Below are 24472 nucleotides of genomic sequence, written 5' to 3' on the forward strand. Positions count from 1 at the left end.
AAATGACTTATAGGGTAGCTGATCACGGATCGGCGGACGGACCTGCATACAGGTTGCGCAACCTCCGGCGGAGATCATGGAGACCTCCGCGCGCGGTGCTGTGCGGAAGCGTTTGTGGTGGCTAGGTCTTGAATCTTGCGGCTGATACCATGTAGAACGATAGAGAGGGACATAGATTGACGAAATATGATGTATATTGTATTAAACCTCATGGACGAATATATACAGCGGGTACAAGATTTGGAGACCAAGAAAGCTCTTCTAGAAATAAGGTAAGATATGGATTGCAAATCCTAAACTACCAAATACATGCACGCGGAATATATCTCTATACTTTCAAAGAGCTAGGGAGGAAAGATCAGACATCTTCATCAAGCGACGGCAATGAATATGAGCTGCAAGAGTCGGATGGGTGTCAACCTGGACAACATCTGATGGCTAATACGAAGTTTGTACCAAGTCACCAACACTTGTTTTAAATCGGAGAGAGTAGTAAAAATAAACACCGTTCCTAATTTTCAGCTAGATGAAAACATAATTGGCTTCAAGTCAGATCTCTGGCCGTTGGTTCTATTTCTGGTGCGAATCTCGTCGCTCTCTCTTTGGCGCATCGCGTCGTTCTCTCGTCCGCACCGCTTCTCGCTCTCTCGTCGTTCAGTCTGGTTTTTATTTTGGTCCGTTTTTTTTTGGTTTTATCTGTTTGAATTTCATTTGCCTTTCCCCTTTTCCTCTCTTCGGTTCTCAGGGGAGGAGGAGAGATTCTGAGAGTAGGGCGTGGGTGGTGGTCTGTGAGCACGGCGGAGGGCTTGGCTCTGCCGTCGGGGAGATTGAATCGGCGAAGTTTTACCAGAGCGAGGTGCTTGGTCGAGTCCGCCCATTCCTCATATCATCGGAAGTATGGGTCTGCAAGGTGACGGAGGACCTGGCTTGCTCAGTGTGGCGAATGTTCCAGCGAGCGACCATGGTTTCGATTTTCGACGTCGGGGTAGGAGCCGTCGTCGCCGGTAGGACGGGTATGATTTTTCTTCCTGGCTAACCCCTTATGTATTCTTCTCCATGCGAGCCTTTCGCATCACATCTATGCATCTATTTTTGCGCGCGGATCTGGTGTATGTGTAGTATGGAGATGCTAAATCATGGATCTGTTTTGTTATCTAGTTGATGTGTGGAGATTTTCCGCAATTTATGATTTATTCCCCAAATTTTGATGTTAGGCTTCACATTTGATTCGGTCGCTGCTCATCTGCCTGTAGTGGCGATTGTACTTTTTGCATGTTCACTTACATAGTCCCTGAAGTTTACTTTGAGGCTTCATTGTGATTCAGGTGTGTTCGTCTGACTGGAGTGACTATTATCCTTTTGCAATGTCCCTGTGGTATCGTGTTGGGTATCTTCCTAGAGCTTTATGTGAACACTAGCATTTTATCAGGTAAGGCCTTGTTCGGCGGGCAGGTATTAGGATGTATTACCCCTAGTGTTTTGGGTGAAAACACTCCTGCGCGCAAGTGTAATGGCCGGTCTGAGCTAGGAGCAGGGAAAGCATCGAGTATTCACCAGCTGGGAGGAAGTACCAACCAACGAGAGAAAGCCTCGGGCATGCGCGGAATGGACGCGTCGTGGATTTGCTGGAGCTGCATGTGCGGATAATTTGGGATCAAGCCGTCAGCCGAGCGAGCGACAAAAACGCGAGTAGTCTGTCGCGTTTCAGTTTACACGTGTGTCGGAGGGTTTCGCACGGAAATCCGGGGCTGAGCCCTTCCAAACCCGGCGTGCCGAACAGTTTGCCGAAGATTTGCCAGGATTTTGTGCTGTTCCGGATAATTAATACACTCCAATCCCCTAAGAAACTGATGTGCCGAACGAGGCCTAAACTGTTATTCAGATCTGTGACGGAGCCTTTTTGAGGCAGTCCTCGATTTTTGTTGATGCTTTAGTTTTGGTTATTCCATAGATAGTTATGTCTGCCCATTTTTTAGGGGTGATTTTAGTCAGGCACTGTTCTCATTTCTTATTTCTGCCCATGGTGATACCATGTAGTGGTAGGGATGCTTGCTTAGTCTGTTCATTGTCTATAGGGCTAGCATTTGATACTTGCATTTTAATTGTATATATTCCTGCTTGTTTTTCTTATCTACGTTGGAGAAGGTGTGTTTTCTAATTGTGCCTTTGTTCGTTCATTTATGCAGGCATTGTGTTGATCCTCATTGTGGAGATGTTTCTCACTTCGGTTTATCAAATCCATTATGAAATAAGCTCAACTTCTGATGATTTAGTAGTTACTACTCTGCCTTTTCTTGCATTTTTACGTAAATTATTTGATGAATTTAAAAATGTAGCATATGAATCTATGTTACTATTTTATTTTTAGTTTGAAACTTTACCTCGTCTAGCTAGGTGTTGTTAAACATGCCTACATCCCATGGATTTTCATCTTCCTCTCTGACCAATGTAGCGGTTGATTCTATTCTCTTCATTTATTCAGAGATAAATATATCATTTATAACATTATTACATTTTTCATCTATCTATCATTCTCATTTAATTAGATATTTTTGGAATACCTGACCATGACGCTGTTGATACACTTCAGGATCGTGTATATCACCAAGTAGCAGCCATGTGTAAGTGAATCCTTCCTGCAAAATCAAGCAGAGCATTGTCATTAATTGTAGAAATTTGAATTGATGTTTCACATCTGACTATGTGTGTACCTGGGTGAAAAATTTGTCCTATATACCAGGGGATGTTTCGAAACTTTGAGATTGTGTTCTTGATAGATTCTGCATCAAAAAGTTTTCTGGCTTAAACATTGGAATATATACATAGTCTATGTATATTCTGTGAACAATAAATGTTTTTGCAATAAAGTAAAAGATGGTTACTCTGCAATCACAATCTAATTCTGCATGTCAAGTTTTTGGAGAAGCATAACATGTTTCATGGCGTCATTCTCTTTTTAGGTTCATTCTCTCATTCTTAGTTCCCTTTTCAGATATTTGTTTCATACTTCAGATATTTCTCAGTCCTCTATCTCAGTTCCCTCTTCAGATCTTTGTTTAGTTTTTATTCCTCATTCTTCATTTTTCATTTGTCTCTTCTCCTTTATCTCTTATTTACTCATTCTGCTCAGTCTCTCCTTCTTCAGATATCTTTTAGTTTTTAGTCATCATTCTTCAATTTTCATTTGTCTCTTATTTACTCATTCTATTCATTGCCTTGTGCTTGTAGTTCTTCATTTTTTCTTCCGTTTTTTCTCAGTAAATTCATTTTCTCTTTAGTTTTTTCTCAGTAAATTCACTTTTAGTCATCATTATTCAATTTTCATTTCTTTGTGCTCCTTTATATCTTATTTACTCATTCTCCTCAGTCCCTTGTTCAATACCTTTTAGGGTTTAGGTTCATTTTATCATTCTATGTATTGTCTTTAGTCATTTTTCTTTGATCCGTCTCAGTTTTTTTCAGTTTCTTCTCAGCTAATTCATCATTCTCACTCATTTTTTCTTCAATTTTTATCAGCTTTAAAATTTATGCTACACTTTCCTAGTCCTTCGTCATTTTTTATTTTTTGGCACTAGCATGTAGGTAAGACATATCTGCATCTTAGTTTTCTTGTTCTCATTTTCTTCATGTATCTCATGTTGGAGATATGCCCAAGAGGCAATAATAAAGTGGTTATTATAATATCTTTGTGTTTATGATAAATGTTTATATATCATGCTATAATTGTATTAACCGAAACATTGATACATGTGTGTTATGTAAACAACAAGGAGTCCCTAGTAAGCCTCTTGTATAACTAGCTTGTTGATTAATAGATGATCATGGTTTCGTGATCATGAACATTGGATGTTATTAATAACAAGGTTGTGTCATTAGTTGAATGATATAATGGACACACACCCAAATGAGCGTAGCATAAGATCAAGTCATCAAGTTCATTTGCTATAAGCTTTCAATACATAGTTGTCTTAATCCTTCGACCATGAGATCATGTAAATCACTTACACCGAAAGGGTACTTTGATTACATCAAACGTCATTGCGTAAATGGGTGACAATAAAGATGGGATTAAGTATTTGGAAAGTGTGAGTTGAGGCATATGGATCAACAATGGGATTTGTCCATCCTGATGACGGATAGATATACTCTGGGCCCTCTCGGTGGAATGTCATCTGATTAGCTTGCAAGCATATGAATAGTTCATAAGAGATCACATACCACGGCACGAGTAAAGAGTACTTGTCGGTAACGAGGTTGAACAAGGTATGGAGATACCGATGATCAAACCTCGGATAAGTAAAGTATCGTGTGACAAAGGGATTTGACATCGTATGTAAATGGTTCAATCGATCACTAAGTCATCGTTGAATATGTGGGAGCCATTATGGATCTCCAGATCCTGCTATTGGTTATTGCTCGGAGAGGAGTCTCGACCATGTCTGCATAGTTCACGAACCGTAGGGTGACGCGCTTAAGGTTCGATGTCGCATAAGTAGATTTGAATATGGTATGGAGACGAAGTTTGTTCGGAGTCTCGGATGTGATCCAGGATGTCACGAGGAGGTCCGAAATAGTCCGGAGAATAAGATTCATATAAGGGAAGTTGATTTCTGGGTTTTCGGAAATGTTCGGGATTGTTCCGGTATTGACTGGAAGGTTCTAGAAGGTTCCGGAAGGGTCCACCATGGGGCCCACGACCTAGGAGGCCCACCGTGGGCCGAGGGGATGCTCCCTGGCCTAATGGGCCAGGGGCACTTGGCCCCCAAGGCCCAGGCCGGCCAACCCCCTAGGGTTTCCCTGGGGGGGATCAACTTGGGGGAGGGGAAAGCCCCTCTCCCCCCTTTGGCCGCCGCCCCCCCCAACCCTAGATGGGAAGGGGGGCCACCTTGGCCGGCCAGCCCCCTATATAAAGAGGGGAGGGGGTGGCCGGCCACACCACCCCAATTGCCTCCTCCTCTGGCCGCCTCTCCCTCCACCATACGCTGCTCCGGCTTAGGCGAAGCCCTGCAGCTTTTCTTCCTCCACTACCACCACCACGCCGTCGTGCTGCTGGAGTTTGGAGGAGATCTACCACACCTCCGCTGCCCGCTGGAACGGGAGAGGAAGGAGCTTCATCGACACCGTACGCGCGACCGAGTACGGAAGTGCTGCCGGATTGCAAAGACCGGGGACGATCGTCTACACCAACAACGAGATTAATCTCGTAGGCTTTGGAATCTTCGAGGGTTAGTCTCATCTCCATCTCGTTGCTTAGATCTTGTAGATTAGATCTTGGGTGTTCCATAGATTAGATCTTGGATTTATTCGTTTTGCGGTAGGAAATTTTTTGTTTTCTATGCTACGAACCCCATCGGGTATCGAGCCATGTCTATGCATAGATCTCGTTGCACGAGTAGAACACAATGGTTTTGTGGGCGGTGATGCTCTTGTTGCTTTAGTTTGTGTACTTTGCTTCTTGCGGGATGGTGGGATGAAGCGGCCCGGGCTAACCTTACATGACCGCGTCTCATGAGACTTGCTCCACGCTTGACATGCAACTTGTATTGCATAAGTGGCTTTGCGGGTGTCTGTCTCTCCCACCATAGTGAAGATTGTAATTTACACTTCTATTGTCAACACTAGTATCACCGTTGTGGTTCATGTTCGTAGGTAGATTGGATCTTACTCGAAAACCCTAAACCACGTAAAATATGCAAACCAAATTAGAGGCGTCTAACTTGTTTTTGCAGGGTTTGGTGATGTGATATGGCCATGATGTGATGATGATTATATTTGATGTATGAGATGTTCATTATTGTATTATGGCAACCGGCAGGAGCCTAATGGTTGTCTTTAATTTTGTTAAAGACCTGCGTGTCTAATCATCATGTAATAGCTTTATTTCAAGTAGTTGTTATAGTAGCTATAAGTGATGGACAACCATGAAGCGGCGCCACTGACCTTGACGCCATGCTGGTGATGATGGAGATCATGTCCGTGCTTTGGAGATGGAGATCAAAAGCACAAAGAAGAAAGGCCATATCATATCACACATTATGAATTGCATGTGATGTTAATCCTTTTATGCATCTTATTTTGCTTAGATCGCGACGGTAGCATTATAAGATGATCCCTCTCACTAAATATCAAGATAATAAAGTGTTCATCCTTAGTATGCACCGTTGCTAAGACTTGTCGTTTCGAAGCATCTCGTGATGATCGGGTGTGATAGACTCTACATGTGCATACAACGGGTGCAAGCCAGATTTGCACACGCGGATACTAAGGTTGCCTTGACGAGCCTAGCATGTACAGACATGGTCTCGGAACACGGGATACCGAAAGGTAGAGCATGAATTATATGAATGATATGATGAACACTTTGAGTGTTCGCCTTTGAAGCTACATCTTTTCTCGTGAAGATCGGACTTGGTGTAGTGGATTTGGTTCGTGTAATCACTAAGACAATGCGAGGGATGTTGTTTTAAGTGGGAGTTTACCTAGTTAATTTCAGAATTAAAATTGAACTCAATTTATCATAAACTTAGTCTAAACTCTTTGCAAATATGTTGTAGATCATGGCGCCCCCCTCCATCAATTTTAACCAGTTCCTAGAGAAAGAAAAGCTTAAGGGCAATGGCACCAACTTCACTGACTGGTTCCGTCATGTGAGGATTTTCCTCACTGGTGGAAACCTGCAATTTGTGCTCGAAGCACCGCTAGGTCCCCCACCACCTCCCCGCAGTTGTCCGAGGACATAAAGAATGTTTATGAGACTCGGGCAACTCGGTACTCCGGTTCGGTGTGCCATCTTGTGCAGCTTAGAGGCGTAGCTCCAAAAGCGTTTTGAGCACCACGACCCCCGTGAGATGATGCGTGAGCTCAAACTTATCTTTGAGACTCATGCGGCCATGGAGAGCTATGAGGCCTCGAAGCGATTCTTTACCCGCATGATGGAAGAAGGCAGCTCCGTTAGTGAGCACATGCTCGTCATGTCCGGGCATGCGAAGAAGCTCAATGACTTGGGGATGATGATCCCTAACCAGCTGGGTATTCATCGTGTCCTTCAATCACTGCCACCAAGTTACAAGAACTTCGTGATGAACTACAACATGCGTAACATGAATAAGGATTTACCTGAAATCTTTTCCATGCTGAAATCTGCTGAAGTAGAGATTAAGAAGGAGAACCAAGTGTTGATGGTCAACAAGACCACCGATTTCAAAAAGCAAGGCAAGCCTAACAAGGGTAACTTCAAGAAGGGCGGCAAGAAAGTTGCACCGCATCCCGAGAAGCCTAAGGCTGGTCCTAAACCCGAGACCGTGTGCTATTATCGCCAGGGGAAGGGGCACCTTGGAAGCGCAATTGCCCCAAATACTTGGCCGATCTGAAGAGTGGCCACGTCAAAAAGAAAGGTATATTTGATATACATGTTATTGATGTCTATCTTACTGGTTCTCGTAGTAGTGCCTGGGTATTTGATACTGGTTCGGTTGCTCACATTTGTAACTCGAAACAGAACTCGCGGAATAGACGAAGCCCGGCAAGAGACGAGGTGACGATGCGCGAGGGAAATGGATCCAAAGTCGATGTGATCGCTGTCGGCACGCTCCCGCTACATGTACCTTCGGTATTAGTTGAAAACCTTAATAATTGTTATTTGGTACCTGCGTTGAGCATGAACATTATATCTGGATCTTGTTTAATGCAAGACGGTTATTCATTTAAGTCTGAGAATAATGGTTGTTCGATTTATATGAGTAATGTCTTTTATGGCCATGCACCTGAGATGAATGGTTTATTCTTGTTAAATCTCGATAGTAGTGATACACATGTTCATAACATTAATGCTAAGCGAATGAAAATGAATGATAATTCTACTTATATGTGGCACTTGTCGTCCTTGGTCATATTGGAGTGAAGCGCATGAAGAAACTCCATTCCGATGGACTTCTTGAGTCACTTGACTTTGAGTCACTTGACAGATGCGAAGCATGTCTAATGGGAAAAATGACTAAGACTCCATTTTCTGGTACAATGGAGCGAGCTACAGATTTATTGGAAATCATACATACCGATGTGTGTGGACCAATGAGTGTAGCATCGCGCGGTGGTTATCGTTATGTTCTAACCTTCACGGATGATCTGAGTAGATATGGATATATTTACTTTATGAAACATAAGTCCGAGACTTTTGAGAAGTTCAAGGAATTCCAAAGTGAAGTAGAAAATCAACGTAACAAGAAGATTAAGTTTCTGCGTTCTGATCGCGGAGGCGAATATCCGAGTTATGAGTTTGGCATGCATTTAAAGAAATGCGGAATACTTTCACAGCTTGACACCGCCGGAACACCACGGCGTAATGGTGTGTCCGAACGTCGTAATCGAACTCTGTTAGATATGGTTCGGTCTATGATGTCTCTTACCGATTTGCCGTTATCGTTTTGGGGTTATGCATTAGAGACAGCCGCATTCACTTTAAATAGGGCACCATCTAAATCCGTTGAAACGACACCGTATGAACTATGGTTTGGAAAGAAACCTAAGTCGTTCCTTAAAGTTTGGGGTTGCGAAGCTTATGTAAAGAAGTTACAACCTGACAAGCTAGAACCCAAAGCGGAGAAATGCGTCTTCATAGGATACCCTAAAGAAACAATTGGGTATACTTTCTATCACAGATCCGAAGGCAAAATCTTTGTTGCCAAGAACGGATCCTTTCTTGAGAAGGAGTTTCTCACTAAAGAAGTGACTGGAAGGAAAGTAGAACTCGACGAGGTTAATGAACCTTCTCTCATAGATCAGAGTAGCGTGATCTTTGGAAGAAATTCCTGCACAGCCCGCACCGATAGGAGAGGAAGCGAATGATGATGATCATGAAACTTCGAACGAGGAAGCTACGAACCTCGCAGATCGACGAGGGAACGTACCACTCCTGATTGGTATGATCCTGTCACGAATGTCATGATTGTGGACAACAATGATGAGGACCCTGCGACGTATGAAGAAGCAATGATGAGCCCAGATTCCAACAAATGGCAAGAAGCCATGAAATCCGAAATGGGATCCATGTATGATAACAAAGTATGGACTTTGGTAGACTTACCTGATAGCCGCAAGGCTGTCGAGAATAAATGGATCTTTAAGAGAAAAATAGATGCTGATGGTAATATTACTGTCTATAAAGCTCGACTTGTCGCAAAGGGTTTCCGACAAATTCAAGGAGTTGACTACGATGAGACTTTCTCACCGTAGCGAAGCTAAAGTCAATCCGTGAGGATTTTGTTAGCAATAGCTGCATTTTTCGATTATGAAACGGCGAGATGGATGTCAAAACGGCGTTCCTTAATGGTGATATTGAGGAAGAGTTGTATATGGTACAACCCAAAGGTTTTGTTGATCCCGAAAATGTCGACAAGGTATGCAAACTTCAGCGTTCCATTTATGGACTGAAGCAAGCATCCCGGAGTTGGAATCTACGCTTTGATAGAGTGATCAAAGACTTCGGTTTTATACGGACTCATGGTGAGGCCTGTATTTACAAGAAAGTGAGTGGGAGCTCAGAGCGTTCTCGATATTATATGTAGATGACATATTATTGATTGGGAATGATATAGAACTATTAAAGCGTGTTAAAGGTTATTTGAATAAATGTTTTTCAATGAAAGACCTTGGTGAAGCAGCATACATTTTAGGCATCAAGATTTATAGAGATAGATCAAGACGCCTAATAGGCCTTTCACAGAGTACATACTTGGACAAGATTCTAAAGAAGTTTAGAATGGATGAAAGCAAGAAGGGGTTCTTGCCTATGTTGCTGTGTAAGGTCTTGAGTAAGACTCAAGGTCCGGCTACAAAGCAGAAGAAAGAGAGAGGATGAGCAAGATCCCCTATGCTTCGGCAGTGAGGCTCTCTCATGTATGCCATGCTTGTGTACTAGACCGGATATCGCACATGCTGTTAGTTTGACCAGCGAGATATCAAAGTGATCTGGAATGGAACACTCGGACGGCGGTCAAGAATATCCCGAAGTACTTGAAAAGGACTAAGGATATGTTTCTTTGTTATGGCGGTGACCAAGAGCTCGTTGTAACTAGTTACACCGATGCAAGTTGGAACACCGATCCCGATGACTCTAAGTCTCGATGCGGGTACGTGTTTATATTGAATGGTGCGGCAGTAAGCTGGAGCAGTTCCAAGCAGTGCACGGTGGCGAAATCTTCAACAGAATCTAAATATATAGCGGCTTCAGAGGCTTCATCGGAAGCGGTATGGATGAAGAGGTTCATTGTTGAGCTTGGTGTGGTTCCTAGTGCATTGGACCCGTTAGTCATTTATTGTGACAACACGGGTGCCATCGCCAATGCAAAGGAACCAAGGTCACACAAGAAGCTGAAGCATATCAAGCTGCGTTTTCATTCGATTCGTGAGTACATCGAAGATGGTGAACTAGAGATTTGCAAAGTACACACGGATCTGAATGTTGCAGATCCGTTGACTAAAGCTCTCCCAAGGGCAAAGCATGACCAACACCAGAATGCCATGGGTGTTAGGTACCTTACAATGTAATCTAGATTATTGACTCTAGTGCAAGTGGGAGACTGTTGGAGATATGCCCAAGAGGCAATAATAAAGTGGTTATTATAATATCTTTGTGTTTATGATAAATGTTTATATATCATGATATAATTGTATTAACCGAAACATTGATACATGTGTGTTATGTAAACAACAAGGAGTCCCTAGTAAGCCTCTTGTATAACTAGCTTGTTGATTAATAGATGATCATGGTTTCGTGATCATGAACATTGGATGTTATTAATAACAAGGTTGTGTCATTAGTTGAATGATATAATGGACACACACCCAAATGAGCGTAGCATAAGATCAAGTCATCAAGTTCATTTGCTATAAGCTTTCAATACATAGTTGTCTTAATCCTTCGACCATGAGATCATGTAAATCACTTACACCGAAAGGGTACTTTGATTACATCAAACGTCATTGCGTAAATGGGCGACAATAAAGATGGGATTAAGTATTTGGAAAGTGTGAGTTGAGGCATATGGATCAACAGTGGGATTTGTCCATCCTGATGACGGATAGATATACTCTGGGCCCTCTCGGTGGAATGTCATCTGATTAGCTTGCAAGCATATGAATAGTTCATAAGAGATCACATACCACGGCACGAGTAAAGAGTACTTGTCGGTAACGAGGTTGAACAAGGTATGGAGATACCGATGATCAAACCTCGGATAAGTAAAGTATCGTGTGACAAAGGGATTTGACATCGTATGTAAATGGTTCAATCGATCACTAAGTCATCGTTGAATATGTGGGAGCCATTATGGATCTCCAGATCCCGCTATTGGTTATTGCTCGGAGAGGAGTCTCGACCATGTCTGCATAGTTCGCGAACCGTAGGGTGACGCGCTTCAGGTTCGATGTCGCATAAGTAGATTTGAATATGGTATGGAGACGAAGTTTGTTCGGAGTCTCGGATGTGATCCAGGATGTCACGAGAAGGTCCGGAATAGTCCGGAGAATAAGATTCATATAAGGGAAGTTGATTTCTGGGTTTTCGGAAATGTTCGGGATTGTTCCGGTATTGACTGGAAGGTTCTAGAAGGTTCCGGAAGGGTCCACCATGGGGCCCACGACCTAGGAGGCCCACCGTGGGCCGAGGGGATGCTCCCTGGCCTAATGGGCCAGGGGCACTTGGCCCCCAAGGCCCAGGCCGGCCAACCCCCTAGGGTTTCCCTGGGGGGGATCAACTTGGGGGAGGGGAAAGCCCCTCTCCCCCCTTTGGCCGCCGCCCCCCCCAACCCTAGATGGGAAGGGGGGCCACCTTGGCCGGCCAGTCCCCTATATAAAGAGGGGAGGGGTGGCTGGCCACACCACCCCAATTGCCTCCTCCTCTGGCCGCCTCTCCCTCCACCATACGCTGCTCCGGCTTAGGCGAAGCCCTGCAGCTTTTCTTCCTCCACTACCACCACCACGCCGTCGTGCTGCTGGAGTTTGGAGGAGATCTACCACACCTCCGCTGCCCGCTGGAACGGGAGAGGAAGGAGCTTCATCGACACCGTACGCGCGACCGAGTACGGAAGTGCTGCCGGATTGCAGCACCGGGGACGATCGTCTACACCAACAACGAGATTAATCTCGTAGGCTTTGGAATCTTCGAGGGTTAGTCTCATCTCCATCTCGTTGCTTAGATCTTGTAGATTAGATCTTGGGTGTTCCATAGATTAGATCTTGGATTTATTCGTTTTGCGGTAGGAAAATTTTTGTTTTCTATGCTACGAACCCCATCATCTCAGTATCTATTTGTAACTATTCAGGTATACTTGTGTTTTGATGATTTTCGCCTCTGTTCCGAATGCTTATTTGTATTCAGTTATCATTCCTTCGTTGAATTGTTGTGTTGCTTGCTTATTCTTCATATTCTTTCATCCCTGGTGGGTCAGTAGGTACCTTAGTTTTTGTTTGTTGCTATGTTTGGCTGGCGACGGTTCTCTTGTGGTCATTTATATTTTTTCATTTTCCGGTAGTGTCTGAGAGATTTTCATATGTTGATGCATTACTATAGACCAGCTGCCATTGGCCAACGGTTGTGAGCACAACGCATCATAAGTGTGGCAGCTTAGCTTACTCATTCCAAAAGTTAACAATTTTTGTTTGCACCACTACAGACTTGCACATGGACTTCTGGTGCAGGTTAAGGGATGTGTATTTAGCAGTCTTAGTTTAGATCATGTGCTACTGCAGCTTTTATGTACTTGATGATCCTGCGGGTAGGGCACTAGGCTGTAAGGAGCTATTCCTTTTCTCTATTTTTCAGGAGCTATTTGTTTCATAGGTTTTGTATTTTTTTAGTCTGATCATGATCATGTGGCAAACACAACTAGTGAAACATAAACATGGCGGCCTTTTTAATGTGTTCCAGCAAGTAAAGTAGTTCATACTAGCATACATTGTAGTTTCAGACCATGACCTCTTAGTGTTATTTATCTGATGACATAGCCTATTATTTTTGGACTTTATACTCAACCTGATGGTGTACATATATGAGAAAAAAGCATGCTTGCCCTTAGGGATGCCACTATGCACAGATAGATTTGGTGGTTTTCACTACTTGCTAAGAACATTTTGCGTTTTCCTTCGCAGATCAACACATTGCTTGTGGGATAGATACATGATCCATCAAGAAACAAGGTTCTGAAAAGTAGTAAGACGAGAGAGGGGAGAAGTGATGACTTGCATGTCCTGAGAGTGTATGAGGTACGTTCCCCTCCATCTTGATTGTGGGTCTGTGTTATTCCCCTCCAGATTTTTCCCGATCTCCTTTTTCCCCTCTTTTTTTACTGATTTCGTTTGTGTTTTTCCGTCGATGGTAGAGGAGAAGAGAGATGGATCACGTGCAGGCAGCTGGCAGACCAGGCCAACTATGGGAGACCCTGTTACATGTTTCCTATCGAAGTTACGGCATGCAAGGCTAGTGTACACAACGGGCTTTTTATTGATTCAATCCATATGTTTTGCTAGCTAATGAATGCCCAGTTCTGCTGGTGTATGGAAAAAACTAGAAAAAACCGGACTGAACTGATTCAATTTGGTTTAGGTTCCAGACTGACCGAAATGAAAGTTTATGTAAAGTAGAATCGGGGGAGGGGGGGGGGGGGGTTGAGGGGAATGAATGAATCCAGACTGACCGAATGTACTTGTAAAAATGTGACTTGAAGCGAATTGTATTTTCAGCTAGCTGATGTTTAGACACTCCCAAAATAAAACGCCAAACCAGATTTCAAAAGGGCAAAGCCAAGGAATGGAAAGCGGGAGAATATAAACCAAAAGGAAATGGTAGAAGGAGCGAGGAGGAGAATATCAATGATTGGGGAAGGTGGAGGCGCGCGTTGCTCGTCGCTGTCCGTGGTGAGTCCGACGTGGCTCGCGGCATGGACTCGCCGGAGTCACGGTTTCCCGCGTGGCTCCACGTGATGAGCTTCGTCTCCGCGGCCATAGCCACAACTTAACCCTGAACGAGGCCACGCGTGGCGCTCGGATCTGGCGGCGCGACGTGCATGGGCCTCGCGCCGGGACGGGACCTCAATCATGTCATGCCACGGCCATGATTGAGGCGACGATGATGCCAAGCAAACGCTACGTAGCACGGTGCTCGAAAGGAAGAAATTTTGACAGATCAGACCACCTGCTCCCAGAAAAGATCACCTTTGAGTGCAAATGTCAAAACTACCGTGAAGGCACGCTCGCCAAGCGACACGTCGCACATGCCGCCGTAGCCGATGGCGGCAGGACTTGCCGCCGTGAGTGGTGACGACACGTTGGACGAACGCCGGGTGGTGGGTCCTGCAGCCATCGGTTGTGGCGGCAGGGCCCACCATCCGGCGTCGCGAACGAAGCTGCCCAACGTGCCGCCACCACTCACGGCGGCAAGTCCTGCCGCCACCGGCTACGGCGGCATGTGCGACGTGTCGCTTGGCCAGCGTGCCGCCACGGTAATTTTGACATTTACACTCAGAGGTGGTCCTTTTTAGCATTTCACTGATGCATGTGGTCTGATCTGTCAAAATTTCCGAAAGTAAACCAAGATGAGGGCCTGCACTGCACGCGTGGTGTCGGGTGTGGGGGAGACAGCGCGACGAGCAGGGCGCGCGCCATGTGCCTGCCCAGCTACTTTTGTCCATGCCTCAATCACCTTCCCGTGCCCGCACGGAGTTGCACACACACGACACTTGCGGACATGCATCCAGCGCACCCTATCCCAGTCCAAAACCAACGCTCTCTTGGACATTTTACGGATCGTGGGGGAAAAGGACATCCACGGCCTACCGCGTTTTGTTCCACGTCAAAACTACAAAAAGGTGAAATACTCGCTTTTGTACAAGCCAGTGATTCTGCCCGAGTGCGGTACAACGAAATTCGCCGTCTCTGATCTCATGCGCACTGTAGCTGACAGGTGAAACATGCTACACACACCGCGAATCTCAACCGGCGAGCTGCCGGAGTTTATTCCCTTCAAGAAGCCTGTTGCATAGTATGTGCTAACTCTGGAAAGAACCATGCACCCCAAAATAAAATAAAAAAGGTCAACACCCCAAAAAACCCCAAACAAAACGAAGCAGCCGGTTGTGTAGGCACACTTGGTTTTGAAAACATAAAAACGCAGCTGCGGGAGCTAAAATTTCAAAAAAAAGTCACGACCAAGAAAATAGTACTAGCACAAAAACACAAACTCTTATGATAAGTTCTTTGACTTCTTTCAAAGAGAATCCAAATCTCTTTTATTTCTTCCTTTAGACATGACCAAACATGAACATATATAAATGTCTCAAAGTTTTATTTTATTTTGCAACGAACCAAAATACATGCAAGTGAACGGATCGGCCGTTCGATCGGTATGTTTTCTGCAAAACCTCCATGCCGCCATGCCGACAAGTCCGGATATCACCATCAGAAAAAGAGGGAACAAGCCAAAAGAGGATGGGTGGACCGGGAGCAAGTTCAGCTGGTGTGATGATTGGGCTTGCCCGCTGCTGCAGCGCACCGCACCGCAGGACACGAGGGCATCTCCAACACTACGACCCAAACTGATGGTGTATTTTATCCGTTTGGGTCGTCCACCGGACAAGCAGATGTCGCGCGGACGCTTGCAGACGTCCTGCTCGATTTTTATTCCCCAACGCAGCTATGACCCAAATTACTGCTTCTCCTCCTTCATCCCAAGTAGTACTACTTGCCAAGCTGAGCACCGCACAGCTCCGGCGGTCGTTGCCTCGGTCCCCGTCGCCCGGATGGAGGCTGCTGCTCCAGCTTGTGCGCTGGAGGAGAGGTGGAGGGGGCCCCGGTGGTGGCCAGGTGCGCCTCGACCGACGCCGGGAACGACGCCCGCGCTGCGCCTCGACGGATGCCGACCTGGCGACGCCTTGACGGAGACCGCATCTTCGCCTGGTTCCGCCCGCGCCTAGCCGTCGACGGCCCGTGTCCAAAACCTGCGCCCCGCTCGCAGCGCTCGCCAGCGCGAGCAAGAGGCCAAACAGTGGCGGCGCTCGCGAGCTAGCAGCTTGCAGCGGCGAGCGTTAAGCACACACGCGTGTACGCGCGCGTAGCAGCAACACCATCACTAGGCCTACGTGCATGCAGTTAAGCGCCCCACTCGCTCTGCCCCTGCTCCGGCGCTGCGCCCTGTTTCCCTGCTGCTGTGCCGCCGTTCGCCTTCCCGTCGACCCGCTGCGTCACCCGTACCACGGCGAGCTTGGCAGGGAAGAGCGCCTCGCGCACGCTCAGCACGGCGAGCAGGGCTAGCTCGGCGCCAGCGCGCACGCGCACTACGACGAGCTTGGTCGGGACGACCGCCTCGCGCACACGCTACACGGCGAGCTTGGCCGAAACGAGGGCCTCGCGTGGGAGCACGTCGCCGCGCGCACGGCGGCCGAATTCTTGGCGAGGGCGTGGCGGCCGGCCTGCAGCGGCGCGGGCGCGTCGCGACGTGGAACTGGTCGAGGTGGGCGTGAAATTGGTCGAGCGAAGCTGCGAGCGCGTGGCGCGGGCGGAGCTGCAGCGGCGCGCGGCTCTGCAGTGGCGAGCGGCCGGCAACCGTGCACGTGCGCACGGCGAGCTCCACCCCCGCCAGTGGCTCGCGCGGCCGGCAACCGTGCACGCGCGCACGGTGAGCTCCGCTCCCGCCCGTCCCTGCGAGCTCCGTCCCCAAGCTCCGTCCCTGCTAGCTCCGCCCCGGCTTCGTCTTGCTCGGCGGCGTCGAGGCCGGCGGCGCTCGTTTCTGCTCCGGCGACTTCCAGCAGGGCTGAAAAAAAAAGAGGTGGCGGCGGCAGGGGCCTCCAGGCGAGGGTGGCGGTGGATCTTGGTTAGACGGGATCCAATCCGACGAGGAGGGATGGAGGTTTCCATGGAAAAAAGCAATCAGAGGAAGACAGAGGAGAGAGAAGGGTGGGGGCCTATTTTGTGTCACTGTCAGCTGGGCCAGGACGCGGACATACGTGGATACAATGGACGCCCGCGTTCGTCCGGCTCGACCCAAAAGTCTCCCAAATTTGAGTCGGCTTTGGGTCGCGCAGGACACCACAGCTGTCCGTTTTTAATTTGGGTCTGCTCGTTAGGAGCAGGTTTTACCCAAACAAACTCATCCGACGTCCGTTTTTGGGTTTGGGTGCCCCCGTTGGAGATGGCCTGATCCCCTTGATTGCTGCAATGGCTAGACGTTTTAATTTCTTCTCCGTCGCCATACATCCTAGACCTAGGTAGCCACGTCTAATTAAGTTGCTACATCCAGGATTGACTTGTGCTCATCTCCCGTCAGATCGTTGACTATGACAAGCAGTCATGGCACGTATACGTATAGCAGTATATACTATGTAGCAGCAGTCCTCAACAAGGGCTGCGCGTCAGCGCGTGCCGTGGATATGATCAAGAACTAGCCAAAGGTAGGTGCCCGGTTCACACGCGATAAATGACATACCTCTGTCCATAAAATAATGCTGAAAATTTGTCTAAATTTAAATGTATTTACATAATATATCTTTAGTGTATAGATACATCTGAATTTAAATAAATCTCCAACATCTATTTATGGACAGAGAGAATATATTAATATGATCGCTCATATCGGAGTAGATGCATACGCTCCTACATTTCGATAGATTTTAAGATTAACGAAGTTACCACGTACCCGCGCTGCTGTCGACGAAAACATCGTCTCCCATTGATTTTTTTTTTGTGAAACATCAAAATATCAAATCCAAGTTTGACGTTTGATGATTTCCCTTCTAACCATAAAAGTACGGGTTGGTTTTCTCACATACGGAGATTGGACATGTCACATCGCGACTCGCGTCACATCACTACAGGAATGGGCCGATATGCCTCTGCGTAGCCTGATTTGGCCGTCGCGTAGGCTACGCCGAGGGTAGCCCTCGGCATAGCTCCTCGGCAACCACCTCCCTCGGCATAGTCACTATTGCCGTCGGCGTAGCCCGGCCCTCGGCGTAGCACGCTACGCCGAAGGCAAAACCATCGGCATACAAATTTTAAAAATTCAAATTTCTTTTTTCCAAAATAAATTCAAAAAAAATTCGAAAAAAAATCTTTTTTTTGATATGCCGACGGGCAAAGCCCTCAGCATAGAGTTTCAAAAAATTTCAAATTTAATTTATTTTACACCATTTTTTCCATTTTTATTTGTTTATCTTTCACCCAATACACTTAATCTTAGGTCAAATTACAATCATGGTTAAACTTCCCGGTCGGTCACCTATCCTCACACTACTCCAGCCTCAGCATGCTTAACTTCTTGGTTCCATTCGGATGAGCCTCCATTAAAGAGTTGACACCTTGCTGATAATAATAGCATATCAATCCTATTAACCCTTGGACCGTAATGTCACACCTCTTTATTTTTGAATTCCAAACAATTACTTAAGTAAACAGCAATGAATATATAAGTAATAATAATATTGAATTCAAATAATAATAAAATTATTTTCTTTTTTGGTCGTTTTTCTATTTAATATGGAATAATTAATATCTTTAAATCGGAAAATCGAAATTCCACAAATAATATGTCTAAATCGATCAGAAAAATGAGAGGAATCTAAATATAAAATTCATATCATCATTTCAACCTAAAATTAGAGGAATCCAAATATGACGTCCAGTTTGCCATCTGGCCAAAACGAGCCCCCACGGAGATACGGTATGGCCGTACCGGGCGCGCTGGTGCACCGTTCGCCATCGCACTAAACGGAAAAAATTTAGCACATAAAGTGATGTGTCGTAGACCTAAAAACATTTTTCCCGGAATTTACTGAGCGATGGAAAGTGTATCCCTAGTTCAAATCCGGTCACTTTCCAGCGGATTCGGCGGGACACCGCTGGAAGCCGCATGGATTTCCAGATAGCTAGCACGCACATATGGCATGTGATATGTGGTGCGAAGGCGGTGTCCTACCACTACGCGGAGGTCTCGCGCAATACTAAAATGCGCCCCATGTAGCTGCTTCACAAGAAAAAACCGTTTTGGCACCCCGAAAATGAAAAAACCATCGCCCATGGGTCGGATTCGAAATCCGCTCCCGGGGGCTTACTTCCCATCCCAGGGACCACGCACGTGCAAAATATGGTCTCGTTCCGACAAACTATACGGTGTCACGGGGCGTTTCCTACTCATTTCCCCTAAACGCCATAGAACTCCGGACTTGATAGCCCTGTTCGTGAAGGGTTTTCCAAAATAATTATCTTATCCTAATTCCGGCTGTTGGAGTGGTTATTAGGACACATAAAATGACGCCATGCGGCTCCGTGGGATTTTCTGACTTCGTTTAAATTGCCATCTGGCCAAAACGAGCCCCCACGGAGATACGGTATGGCCGTAACGGGCGCGCTGGTGCACCCGTTCACTATCGCGCTAAACGGAAAAAATTTAGCACATAAAGTGATGTGTCGTAGATCTAAAAACATTTTTTCCGGAATTTATTGAGCGACGGAAAGTGTAGCCCTAGTTCAAATCCGGTCACTTTCCAACGAATTCGGCGGGACACCGAAGGAAGCCGCATGGATTTCCAGATAGCTTGCACGCACATATGACATGTGATATGTGGTGTGAAGGCAGTGTCCTACCACTACGCGGAGGTCTCGCACAATACTAAAATGCGCTGCATGTAGCTGCTTCACAAAAAAAAACCCGTTTTGGTACCCCGAAAATGAAAAAACCATCGTCCATGGTTTGGATTGGAAATCCGCTCCCGGGGCCTTGCTTCCCATCCCAGGGACCATGCCCGCGCAAAATATGGCCTCGTTCGACAAACTATGCGGTGCCACGGGGCGTTTCCTACTCATTTTCCCTAAAAGCCATAGAACTCCGGACTTGATAGCCATGGTCGTGAAGGGTTTTCCAAAATAATTACCGTATTCCAATTCCGTCTTTTGGAATGGTTACTAGGACACATAAAATAACGCCATGCGACTCCGCGGGATTTTCTGACTTCGTTTAAATTGCCATCTGGCCAAAACGGGAACCTGAGAACATATAAGAAAGTGTTTGAATTGTTACTATGTTAACATGGTACTATACATGATTCAAATATGCATGATTTTGACATAAACGGATAGAGAATGTTTTTATGAACATTTTGATACCTTATAAGCATTTTTCTAACATCATATGAATTAGTTATGATTTTTACAAAATTAGACAAATTTGAAAAATAGTCTACGCCGAGGGTGGCCGTCGGCGTAGCCTGTCTACGCCTAGGGTCAAAGATATGCCGAGGGCTGCCCTCGGCGTAGACCTCGCTACGCCGACGACAACGCTACGGTGAGGATCGAATGGGAGAGGCTAGCCAGGCCAGACCATACGCCGAGGACCCCGACTTTTGCCCGTCGACGTATAAAAAGTCCTCGGGCGTGTGGCCCCATTCCTATGGTGCATGGCAAGATATGGCGACGAGACGCTAGTAGAGGGCAACAGCTCAGCACCTCAGCAGCACATGCAGCTTCGTCGTATACGTTACGTAGGTGATGCCGTCGATCACCACCAAGCTAAAATATCGATCGATCAGCGCTGAGACTTTCTCCGATCGGTCATTCAGATCATTCAGACTCAAGGGACGGTCATGGCCCGCGTGGCTCCCATGCATGCTTGCCCTACGCATGCCACGATGCAGGACGTGTGCAGGACGTGGCCGCTACTCCACGCGGCATGCATGCATGCAGGACGCACATGCCTGCAGATAGTACTGTTGGTGCCAATGATCGGTCTACTACTTAGGAGTATTGAATTTGTGCGAGCCATCGCGGTGATCACATTTGTAGCGCCTTGGATGGTGCTAGGTCGATCGTAGGTGTAGCATCTTGCGTGAATGTTCCTCCGGATCGACGTACGTCTGTCATGACTTGTCTTAACAAGCTAGTTAGACAATCATTCCCGCGCATGGACCAGACTGAGAATCCGTCGAATATATCCACGTACGCGCTGGATATTTGCCGATAATGATCGAATCAAGTTCACTTCGGCCAGTCGCCGGACTAGTGCTAACTTCAGATCTCAGTCTCATGAAGCTTGCGTTAGGTTTGTCTAAATTGAGATATATACACACATCAGATTGTGCCTAGATGCATCTAAATTTTAATAATATAAAGGTGTATCTATGTCTCAGTCGACTGACATTTTCTAAAGTCTCAGTTATTTTAGAAAAATGCAACTGCAGTTTTAAAAAAATACAACTCGGTTCCGTTGCATTTCTCTGATAGAAAAGTGCAACAGAAAAGTGCAACTAAATTTTGTAGGTATATCAAAACCGTAAATATAAAACAATTTTGATAGAACGGAGCAAGTATATTATATGCCCGGTATGGAGCCGAATCAGTTGCAGATAGTACTATGCGTGGTGATGCATGGCGCAATTATCAAGCAATGGTTTGGGCAATAATCGATAGAGTCACCAAACCGGATACGTACACATGCAGGGCGCATCACGGTGAAACCAAGAATGGGAAAAGCTGTGGATCCCCCGGGGGAACGCCTCTTTCATCGTCCGCCTCCGCGCGATGACGCGTGGCCCTGGGACCACCTTATCTTCTCTCCTTCTCCTATCCTTTCTTCCATCCGAGTTCCTCTGTCTTCATTTTTCACCTCGCATTCTCTGCTCCGACTCGCCCAACTCCACCTCCGTCTCGCCCACCTCCACCTGCCGGAGATCCTCCGCCTCGTCCACCTCCCGGACCTCCTCCGCCTCGCCGCCGGAGAAATTTTGCCTCGCCGCAGGAGAAAGTCTGTGACGCCGCCCGCAGCTCGCCCCGTTCGCTTTGGGGCCCTTTGCCGCCTATGAGGCGCGGCGCGATCGGTTCGGGGCCGGCGATGGGTACCAGGTCGCCGCCGCCGAGGTCGGCTGTCGGGGAATCGACGCTGCTCTCCATCTCCGCGCCCGCGTGCTACATACCGGGACTCACCCGCGCATAGATCGCCGAGGCGATCGCTTCCATGATTTATCTTTGCAGAGGTGGGCGGTGGGATGTGGGTGTTGCTCCCAGCGGCGGGCGCGGTTGCTCCCAGGGGCTTCAAGCCTTGCTACAAAGGGCAGCCGGCTTTGCTACCATGGGGCGACGGCTTTGCTACAAGGGCGGCTTTGCTACAATGGTGGCGTTGCTACGAAAGGCGGCTGACCTTGCGACAAAGAGTAACTGGCCTTGCTACAATAAGCGACCAGTCTTGCTACCATGGCGCTTTGTTGCCCGGCGTTGCTACTTTGGCACAGCGGCATTGCTACATTGAGCTTGTGGCGTTGCTACCCATGGCGAGGCAGTGTTGCTGCAAGCGGGGGCGAGGGGATGCTACCGGAGGTGTGGTGGTGCTACAATGTTGCTGCAAAGGAGGACGGCGATGCTGCTGCACCGGCGGCGGCGCGGCGTTGTTCTCCGACGACCGCCGTGGCTGGCGGAGGACCGACGCCGGCGTGCACCGAGGTGATGCGCTCGACGCGGGGAAAAGGATGCTGCATCTGTTCTCTGGCGGCGGCAGCGACTAGTTCTCCGGTGGCGGCCGCGACGAGTTCTCCGACGACGCCTTTCGGTTTCTTCGGGGACACCTTTCGGTTTCTCCGGCGACGCCTGCAACCAGGAGGAGTGGGGTTGGGGCAAAAGATTACATACACGACAGCGACATGTGCGGGAAGCAGTTTCTCGTTTTTTCTGGGAATTATTTTTGGAAGGAAACTGACACGTGTCGCGCTCTCCACCCGGGGGATCGGGGGATTTGATCCCCCGGGGGACGCTCAGCGCTTTCCATAATTTGCTGCCCGAGCGTCGACCTAGGACCAAAGGAAACGATCGCCAGGCAAGCGCTGACGTCTTTTCCACGCTAAGCGAGATGTCTGTAAAAACGGTTCCTTTTTTCTTCTGAAAAGATCTATTCAGGAGCCGTACATGAGATCTCAAGAGTAACAAAAATTGGAAACAAATCTTTGGATCATCTAGCGAAAAGTCATTTTGGATCCTAGACACCATTGCTCTCGCGGTATTAAAAAATAAAAAATTAGATTTATGTGTTTAAAAAAATTATGTAACAAAATTCGAAAAGGAGCTGATGATGATCCCACTATATATAATGTATAAAATTTCAATTGCAAATGTTTTGTTTTCCGAGCTACACAAAAATGACAAAATCTGAATTTTTTTTGAAGATTTGAATCACTATACTCAGATCCACCAATTTGTTATTTTTGTGTAGCCTAAAATATAAATTACTTCTAGCTGAAAATTTACACGTTTGTGGAATACAATACTCGATACAACATAATTTAATTTTAAATTTTTCTAAATCTTAGAAATGTGATTTTCAATTACTTTTTAAAATAAGGATCACTCGTGCCCATGTGCACCAAATCGCGTTCCATCGTCTACCGACCACTGCGAGCATTCAAGCGAGCCGAAATGCGCTACCATCTTCACACCTCTATAGTTAGCGGAAGCGGGTTAGTAAGAGATCTTCACTCAAGTGTCCGCAAGAAGGTTATTAGAGTTCACTGGTGATTTTGGCTCACATCAACACGGCCAATAATGTGCCAGCCCCTACGGGGCGGGGTACGGAATGTGCACGCCGGTGCGCCGCGCCAAAGGCCCGCCTTGGCAACGATAGCGGCGAGCGTCAACGTGATTAAATCGCCTTGCAAGTTTGCCAGGAGTAGACACCGTCCCTTGAAAGCGTTATCACTGGAGGGATGGCGCATCTCTCCACGCCGAAATGAATGTGGCACCGGCCCATCTTCTAGTCAAATAATCCGCGTCACGCTGCTCGCCTCCCTCACTTCTCCGTTGAAAACCCTAGTTGTGGATCCACACCAGCGTTGGCATTCAACGACGAAGGGAGCAGCTCCGGCGCCGGTAGGGCGAACCTCACGCTTGACGAAGCCATTGTCCTTGGTGTAATCGTGCCTGGTGGCACGAGGCCTGATGACCCACAAGTATAGGGGGTGTATCGTACTATTTTCGATAAATAAGAGTGTCGAACCCAACGAGGAGCAGAAGGTGTTGACAAGCAGTTTCGATGAAGGATTCACTGTAAATGCTCACAGACAAGTATTCAGGGGGTTTTGATATAGCAGATAAATAAAGTCCGAGTAAGTAAAATGCGAGAGAAATAATTGCAGCGAGTGGCCCAATCCTTTTTAGCACAAAGGACAAGCCGGTTTATTTACTTATAATGACCAAACGTTCTTGAGGACACACGGGAATTTAGTCTAGTGCTTTCGCTTCATATAGCTGATTAATCTTCATTGTTTTGATAAGTGTTATGTGGGTGAACCTATGCTAATGCACCGCCCTTCCTAGGACTAATACATACTTGTGATTATACCCCTTGCAAGCATCCGCAACTACAAGAAAGTAATTAAGATAAATCTAACCACAGCCTTAAACTCTGAGATCCTGCTATCCCTCCTGCATCGATATACCAACGGGGGTTTAG

General features: G+C 46.8%; 1 long non-coding RNA gene across 2 annotated transcripts; it reads left to right on the plus strand.

Annotated features, from left to right (window-relative positions):
- The first annotated feature begins 497 nt into the window (after positions 1-497).
- LOC127309724 (uncharacterized) lies at positions 498-13590 on the plus strand. Of its 2 annotated transcripts, none has more exons than XR_007857301.1 (4): positions 498-1013; positions 2187-3637; positions 12300-13260; positions 13377-13590. It is a non-coding gene; the product is annotated as an uncharacterized lncRNA (long non-coding RNA). The 2 variants fall into 2 exon arrangements; XR_007857302.1 differs by having other exon boundaries at positions 2187-2621; positions 13147-13260.
- The last annotated feature ends 10882 nt before the right edge of the window (positions 13591-24472 follow it).

The sequence above is a fragment of the Lolium perenne genome, chromosome 1 (assembly GCF_019359855.2).
Source record: "Lolium perenne isolate Kyuss_39 chromosome 1, Kyuss_2.0, whole genome shotgun sequence".
Taxonomy (NCBI): Eukaryota; Viridiplantae; Streptophyta; class Magnoliopsida; order Poales; family Poaceae; genus Lolium; species Lolium perenne.